Below are 9458 nucleotides of genomic sequence, written 5' to 3' on the forward strand. Positions count from 1 at the left end.
GCCGCCACCTCCCGGCTGAGCCTGCGGACGTGCCAAGGCGCCCGCTCCGGCCGCCCGGGGCCTCGGGTCGGCTTCCTTCCCCGCGCGTGAGGCTGACGCACGAGCCCGCTTCCCGGCTCGGCCCCGCCCGGAGCACCGCGCCCGTCCCCGGCCCCCAACGCCCGGTGCCTGGAGCCTGGCCCCGGCGCGCCCGCCGCAACCCCAGCGCGGGCGTTGGGGGTCCTTCCCGCCGCCACCGCGCGAGCGAGCGAGCGAGAAACCCAAGGGGTCTGGGTCTCCCCGCAGGGCCCGCCCCACCCCGCGCAGTCCCGGCCAATCCTTCGGTCTTTCCAGACGAGGAAGTCAAACCGTACCAATTACGCATCCACAGTGTCCCTGACAGTCTTAAAGCTGAAAGGGATTATGAGTGATAACCTAGACCAGGGCTGCATAATAGAGTTTCTAGTCGTCACATCGAAAGAGCAAAAAGAAACAGGTGAAGTTCATTTTAATAATCTATTTTATTCAACCCAATATGTGCAAAACATTTCAAAATACACTCAATATTAAATTATCCATATTTTATGTGTTGTTTTTGAAAGCTGGTGTACATTTTATGCAAACTAGCCACATTTCGTAGTCAAATGTGGCGAGTGGCTACTGTATCAGTCAGCACAGGTGGAAACTACCCTCTCATTTCATAGAAGGAAACAGGCCCAGAGTGAGGCGATGCAAGGGGCGAGCTGGATAGTGAGAGAGCCATGTCCTATAAATCCCAGCCATGGGTCTAGTCTAAAAGCCCCCCCCCCCCCAGGAGAAATTTTCATGGTGAAACTGGAAAGCTTCCCAACACCTTACACATTAAAATTTCAAATTAAAAATTTTTTGGTATGTCATTTTTTAAAAGCCACCATTTAATGAAGTAGCTTAGGATATGGTAGGCCCCAAATAGGTTTTACTTCTGTTTTCTAGCTGAGAAAAATAAGCGTAGAAAGTTTATATATGTTACTCAAAGTCACATGGTATGATAGAGATGAGACTCAAACTCAGATTATTTCTTACTTCAATGCCCATAACCTATGGTCTGTCCATCACTTATTAATCCAATCTCCCTCTTTACCTAGGAAGTTTGTTTTCATCAGACCTGTGTACGGATGTATTTATCTCTCCAGGGCCCAACCCAGCTCACTCATTCCCTCTTCTATGTGGTCTTCTTGGTTTCCTCTTCACCCATTTCCAGTCTCTAAATGAGTTTTGATTCAATAAACTTACTCTATGCCAGACTGAGCTTGACATTACAGATATGAAGATACAGAAGGCCCAATCCCTGCACATGGAGAGACACCCCATGGAATTTAGCAGGTGATCTTTGATGACATTTCTGCTTCATGTTTCTACAACTGAATCGTAATCTCTTTAAACTTCTTAAGCAGGGATTATGTCACAAACATACCTGTGACTCTCAATACCTTAACAAAGCTTCTCTTTGCAAGTGTTTGTAAAATGAATGAATGTTTTATATTATATATATATTATATATATTAATGTATATAATATATATTAATACTGGCTACAGTATTAATATTTGAAGATATCAAAATATCTATCAAAAATAAGAGACATAATATGAAAATGGAAAAACTAAACAATAAAGCCTAAAACTGCAGAAGGAAGCAATCTGAACATGAATCAGCTCCGGATTTCACCCTGATGCAATAAGCCTGTAATTTGGGAGAGCTTAAAACTGTCAATATTCTCAGGATGAAAGCTTCCATTCCTAAGATTTGAACTCTTGCCCACAACAAATTTAGCAAACTTGTAATCAGAAACAATCACTATATAAGACTCTTTTTTATTTTATTGTTTTTTCAGCTTTATTGAGGTATAATTGACTAATAAAATTTTAAATGTATGTCATAATGATTTGGTATACAGATAACATTGTGAAAGGATCCCCCCATCAAGTCCATTAACACATCCATCATCTCACATATTTACCCTTTCTTCCTTCTTGGTGAGAACATTTAAGTTCAACTCCCTTAGCAAATTTCAATTTTACAATACAGTGTTTCCAACGATAGGCACCATATTATACCTTAGATCCTCAGAGTTTATTCATCTTATATTAGAAGCTTTATACCCTTTTACCAAGGTCTCCCTATTTTTCTTTTTTTAATTTCACATATAGGTGAAACCATGCATTTGTCTTTCTCTGGTTTATTTCACTTAGCATGATGCCCTCAAGGCCTATCCATGTTGTAGCAAACAGCAGGGTTTCCTTCTTTCTCATAGCTGAATAATAACCCATTGTATATGTATACCACACCCCCTTTATCCATGTAGCCATTGTTGGGCACTTAGGTTGTTTCCAAACTTTGGCAATTGGGAATAGGCGACATCAAATATGGGAGTGCAGACACCTTGTCAAGATAATGGTTTCATATACACCCAGAAGTGGGATTGCTGGATTTTGCTTTATTATCTTGATAATTATCATTTTTCCTTTCAGATTTGTAAGGGACTTTAGAATGTGCAAAATACAGTTTTGTGCACCTGATGTAACTACACTGACACTTCCCTAAGAATCCTTCAATTTGGTCCTTTGTGTGAGTTCAGTTTTTCCACTCTGCCTTCTCTGGCAGTCATCTCACCTGTGTTAGGGCCTAGGCAATAACTCATTAGTCATTCAGGAACTATTAAGGAGCACCCACAGGGTACATAGTTCAACCTTTGCTTTCCAAAAGTCCAGCCTCCAATTTATTATACCTTAGCTAAACAACATTAAATTTTTTACAGATGAACAAGGCCATCTAGTTATTCTAATACTAGTGATTATAACAACAACATAACTTAGATTTAGTGTACACAGCATTTCTTGATGGAATTCTGATTACTATGTAAACAACAGCTGTTATTATTATTTTTAATGACCAAAGCAGGAAATGGCTTGAGCCCAATTTCTCAAAATGGGGCATGGAGATTTACGTAGGGAGCTTCTCAGTACCTAAACATTTTCTGGCACTGAGTAGGCTAGAAGGAACTAATTTAAAGAGAAAAATTTGGTCAAGGAAAAGGAGTATTATGACACTCAAGAGGAAAAAAGGCTAAGTAAAAACCTAAAGGTTTTATTAGATCTATTTATCTAATATTCGTTGACTATAAATGTGCACATGGTACATTGCTAGAATTTTCTCTCAAGATGCTTGAGATTATTTGAGCTGGGGGAGAAATACCACCTAAGCTCTATCTTCACCTCCTCTCCCTCATATTCCTGGAAGAACAAGCTACATATAGTAGAAACTGATAAGTTCCCATTTATACCTTACCCCACTGTGCGGCCTGATTTCCAACTCTACCTTTCTACTCCTCTATACCTGGCCTTGTTATGGCCAAATTAATTCCCATTTTCATGAGATCATGAAATCTCTGCTGCATTTTGACAATGCTGATTTCTCCTTCCTTCGATTCTACTTTCTATGTACCAAACACTCCAGATTCTCCTTACACATTTCTTTTTTAAAAGCATGTTTATTTATTTTGAGAGAGACAGAGAGAGAGAGAGCACAAAGAGAGAATCCCAAGCAGGCTCCATGCTGTCAGCACAGAGCCCAATATGGGCTTGATCCCATGAACCATGAGATCATGACGTGAGCTGAAATCAAAAGTCAGATGCTTAACCGACTGAGCCACCCAGGCACCCCTCCCTCCTTATACTTTTCTAATATTATTTAACTGTCTCCTTCGTGGGCTTTCCCCGGCCCACCTCTAAGATGTGAGTGTTCCCCAGGATTCTATCCTCTGTCCAGTTCTCTTCTTCTATACTCGCCCCTGGAGAAACTTGACCAGTCTCATGATTTTAAATACCTCCTCCCTGCCAATGACTCTCAGATCTATTTTTCCACTTCAGATCTCTCCCTTGAGCTTCAAAATCCAACTGCCTATTGGACACAACCATCTGCTTTTCTTAGAACTGTTTGGTCACACCACCATCCATATCTAGACACCTAGAAAGTAGGAAGCCACCCTCAGTTTCTCCCACTTTTTCACCAATGAATAGATTGGTTGATCTATTGATCAACCAAGTTTGCCAGTTCTTTCTTCAATTTAGTCCCTCCTCTTCATCTTTATGACCAAGGACTTCGTTTCAGCCCTTATTTTTTTTTTTTTTAACATTTATTTATTTTTGAGACAGAGAGAGACAGAGCATGAACAGGGGAGGGGCAGAGAGAGAGGGAGACACAGAATCCGAAACAGGCTCCAGGCTCTGAGCTGTCAGCACAGAGCCCGACGCGGGGCTCGAACTCACGGACCGTGAGATCATGACCTGAGCCGAAGTCGGGCGCTTAACCGACCAAGCCACCCAGGCGCCCCAGTTTCAGCCCTTATTGTCACTCACCTGATTTATTGTCACAGTTTCCTAAATGATCATCCAGCCTCTAGGCTTGCACCTATTCCAAACAGCCTCCATGCTAGCCTAGTTTCTCAAAAATAGCAATCTGGAGCACCTGGGTGGCTCAGTCAGTTAAACATCCGACTTCGGCTAAGGTCATGATCTCGCAGTTCGTGAGTTCAAGCCCTGCGTCAGGCTCTGTGCTGACAGCTCAGAGCCTGGATCCTGCTTCAGATTGTGTGTCTCCATCTCTCTCTTCCCCTCCCCAGCTTGCTCTCTGTCTCTCTCTCAATAAATAAATAACTAAATAACTATTTAAAAAATAGAAATCTGACCATGTCACACCTCTGTTTAAAATCTTCAATGCTCCCAACTATCTGAGGACTCAAATTCAAAATTCTCAGCATGACATTCAAGGTCCTCATGATCTGGCCTAACCTCTTTCTCCAGCTAGATCTCCAATACCTCTCTGTAACTCCTCTGTGCCTGGATTAGGTTTCTCCTCTTTGGTTCCATAAGTTCATATAATTGTGCTTAGCACATGGAATCAAATAGGTATTTATGTAGAATTTCTTCCCCTTTCAACAGAGGGGTAGTGAACTTGCCTCGGTAGTCTCGGGTTGCCCAGCACTTAGCATTTTGTGTGTGCTTCACAAGATGACTTCTGAGTGAATTAATGAATGTACACATAAATTAACTAATGAACTTGAAAAGATAACAGCATGAGATGTCACAGGGCAATGTGTGATCATGTTTTAAACAAACACTATTAGCTTACAGGCAAAGCAATCATTTGGGGCAGAAGTAAATCTGGATGGGACAGAGGACACAACTGAATTGGAATTGACAAGAGAAAATTCACAAAAGGTGTGGATGTGGGAGAATTGGTGACAAAGTAGGAGCTCAACTACCACCTGATAGGTTAGAAAAAAACAAAATAAACATCTAAAATTCATATAGAAAACATTTCAATATCAAGATTATCCAGTCAAGAAACAAGTGTGGCTCCAAACTCAGGGACTCTAGACTCAGCGTAATTCCAAGTAGACCAGACAGAGTTCCAAAGTGAAAAAAGGGTGGAGTAAGTGAAGGCCCTCCCTGCTGAATGTTAAAACTTCTCCCCTACCTCCAGCAGATCACATGTAACTCTCAGCTCCAAAACTTGCAGACCTTATGCATACCTGCTTTCCACTCATTGCCTCATGCCTGACCCCTCCCTCTCCTATTCTAAAAGGAGAGTAGAGAATTCTTCTAGGAATAAACAACAGCATCTGAAACAACAGAACAGTTAGTCCCCCTACTCACACACTCAGAATTCAACTTCCTTTTTATTTAATGCCTCAGTCTATGATCAGAAAACCAAGGCTCACAATGTTGTTAAGGAAAGCCTCCAACATGACATAGCTCAAAACAAATAAGAAAATAGGAACTTTGAATGAAAAAAGGGAAGGAAGAAGAAAAAAAAAGCTATAATCAATATCATCAAACATGCAAGAGCAGGAGTCTATAAAAAGGAAAAATTACAGAGCAAGAAACAGATCTTGGAAACTATATGATAGCCAAAATAAGGTTTCGACAGAAACGTTGAGGAAATCTCCTAAACAGTGATATAAAAAGACAAAGAGGTAGAAATAAATGCAAAGAGATGGAAAAAATAGAAGGTTAATTAAAGGAGAACAGAGTCTGATTAATAAGGGTACCAGTAAAGGAGAACATGAAAATGGAGAGGAAATCATCTTAGAGGTTATTCAAGAAAATAGCCAAAAATGAAGGATGGCTATTTAGATTGATAGGGACACTGAGTGCCCAGTTCACTGGACGAAAAATTCCCCTGACAGATAAAATTTTCAGACAGAAAAACAAAAAACCCAATATCCTACAAAGAATTAAGAATCAGAAAGGCACTGATCAGAATCAGAAGCACTGGAAGTTCCAGGACAATGGAGCAAGGCCATTTAGCCAGCCAAGCTATTAATCAAGCCTGAGAATAGAATTAAGATATTGTTATGTATGAAGAATAATGTACATCTTTAAATCCTTTCTCAGAAAATTATGGGAGGATATGATCCAACCAAAGGAGTAAACCAGAAATGAGGAGACATGGGTATCCAGAAAGAGGAGATAGCACCCAAGACAGGACTTAAGAGAAGTTCTGAGAAGACAGCCCTAGAACCCAGATTAGTGCAAGGAGGGAGGCCTCAGGAGGAGTGTCGCCATGTAAACTGGACGGACACATGATGTGACTGACTTTATGGAAAACACTACTCAGAGGAAGTTAATAATTGTATTGTAAAGTTGGGGAAAAGTGATTAAAAAAAAAAAAAAGAAGAAGAGCATCTAAAAAATGAGGCAGCTTTTTAGGGCACCTGGGTGGCTCAGCGGGTTAAGTGTCCAGCTCTTGACTGGCTCAGGTCATGATCTCTAGGTTCATGAGTTCGAGCACCATGTCAGGGTCTGTGCTGGTAGCATGGAGCTTGCTTGGGATTCTGTCTCTCTCTCTCTCTCTCTCTGCCCCTCCCCCACTCACTGTCTTTGCCTCTCTCAAAATAAACTTTAAAAAGATGAGGCAGCTTTTAATTCCAGGAAGTTCAAATACCTTTACAATAAAACAAATGTAACTATTGTATATTGCTTGATTTATACAGCCCCACGATGAGACAAACATGGGATGTGATTTAACCAAACTTGTGTATATTATATGTATTGGAGGACAGAGGTAGGGAAAGTAGGGATCTGAAGTGATATAAGGATGCTAAATCTTTATCTTCCTTATTAGCAAGTGAAAAGATAAATCCTAAAATTGATCTATCTAGAAATAGAGCATAAGCATATTATTTACAAAGAAAACATGGAAGAAACGTGTTGAAGGGTTGGGGAATGGGACCTATGGGTAGAATAGGGTGGGACAATGGACTCCTCTTTCCCAATCTAAGTGTTGTAGTACTTTTTACTTTTTTAGTTTTTTGTTTTTTTTTTTTGTTAAGAGAGAGAGAGAGAGAGAGAGAGAGAGAGAGAGTATGCGTGCCTGAGCCAGCAGGGGAGGGGCAGAGGGAGAGAGAGAGAGGGAGAGAGAAAGAGAATCTTAAGCAGGTTTCACACTCAGCAAAGAGTCTGAGGTGGGGCTGGATCCCACGACCATGGGATCATGACCTGAGCAGAAAGCAAGAGTCAGACCCTCAACCAGGGTGCCACCCAGGCGCCCCAAAGTGTTGTAGTACTTTTTAAAAAAGGCCTTTATGTATTACTTTATTAAAGAAGAGTATTTCCCAGAAGTCTAGGAATTCCAACTTCTATTCCTACCTCAACATCTTACTGCTTAGCCATAGATACATTTAATTACATGAATTCTCGTGGGCATTTAGGGAGAGATATTTGGGATGACAATTTTCCAAAAACTCAAGTGTTGTGGCTGATTTGCAAGCAAAAGTAGTTGCTACTTGCCTATCTGGTACTGTTTCCCAATTTCTCTCTAGAATAATCAGTTCCTGTCCTATTAGTTATCTGTCACTGTGTAACAGATTACCACAAAACTTAATAGCTTAAAACAAATGAATATTTATCGCCTCACAGTTTTTGTGGACTTTTGTGCAATTCAGGAGTAGTTGAACTGGGTTGTGTGACTCAGTCTCTCACTATGCTGCAATCAAGACTAGGGCTTCAGTTATCTGAAGGCTTCCCTAGGGCTGGAGGCTCTGCTTCCAAGAAGCTTCACTCATATTGCTGCTGGCAGGCAGCCTTAGTTTCTTGCTGGCTCTTCCTTGGCATGTGGGCCTTTCCATAGATCTGTTGATATGTCCTCATGGCAATGCAGCTGGCTTCGCCCAGAGGGAGTAATCCAAGGGAGAGTAAGGAGGAAGCCCCAATACCTTTTATCACCTAGCCTCAGTAGTTGTATAAGGTCACTTCCACTTTATTTGACTCTTCTAGAGCAAGTTGCTAGATCCAGGGAAGGGGAATTAGGCTCTACTTCTTGAAGTGGGCAATATTAAAGAATTTGTGTATGTATTTTAAAACCGCAGCACCCATCAATGACACATCATAGGTAAGTAGATTAGGAGATTATCCGTAATATTTTTTTGAAGATCTAAATCTATCTCATCACTGTTTGTTATGACATCATTTTAAGTGACCCCCCCCCAAAAAAAATTAAGATATGCCTAGTTTTCTAAAAACTCTTTTTCTCTACTGTATGGTATTTTTATTTTTATTTTTTATATTAAAATTTTTTTAATATTTATTTTTGAGAGAGAGAGACAGAGTGCAAGCAGGGGAGGGCAGAGAGAGAGGGAGATACAGAATCTGAGGTAGGCTCCAGGCTCCAAGCTATCAGCACAGAGCCTGATGAGGGGCTCAAACTCTCAAATCATGAGATCATGACTTGAGCTGAAGTCAGAAGCTTAACTGACTGAACCACCCAGACATCCCTCTACTGTATGATATTTTAAGGTCCTAGAGTATTGATGACTCTTCTTAGTCTTTTTGTATCTGCTCCTATTATAATATCTGATATATTCACATACCCATTCATTCAATAATTTATATATATAATCATCTTCTGGGTATACAATAATAAGCAAGAAATAGTCACAGTCCTTGTTTTCCTAGAGCTTATAATCTACTGGGTGGAAAAGACACTAAACATTTAAGCATGCTTATGAATGTAAAATTACAAGTTGAGGTACATTTTCTGATGAAGAGGGATATGGTCTTATGGGTGCATATAAAAAAGAAACAGGGCTGTTCTGAGCAGCCATGTGGAAAATAGATAGGAGGTTCATCTGAAGTTGGACTTTCGCCAGATGGGTGACAGAAAAAGAACAAGGGTCAGGGAGTTTAAAATATTGGGCACTTATTTTGTGCTCATAAATATTTATTGGATTGAACCAAACTGAGCTGTCTTTTTTTTCTCTGTCTTATCCTCTCTTCTTTATTTCTTGTCAGAGGTGATATCTTTTGGTATCCACAGGCTAGTTTGACCAGAACAGTTGCAGCTGAGCAGGAGAAGGGACTACCCGTGCTCAATCCGTCTTCCTTGTTTATTATCTACTGCAATTTACAATTATATTTAGAAAAACAGAATATAATATTC

This window comes from Panthera leo, chromosome B3 (assembly GCF_018350215.1).
Source record: "Panthera leo isolate Ple1 chromosome B3, P.leo_Ple1_pat1.1, whole genome shotgun sequence".
Taxonomy (NCBI): domain Eukaryota; kingdom Metazoa; phylum Chordata; class Mammalia; order Carnivora; family Felidae; genus Panthera; species Panthera leo.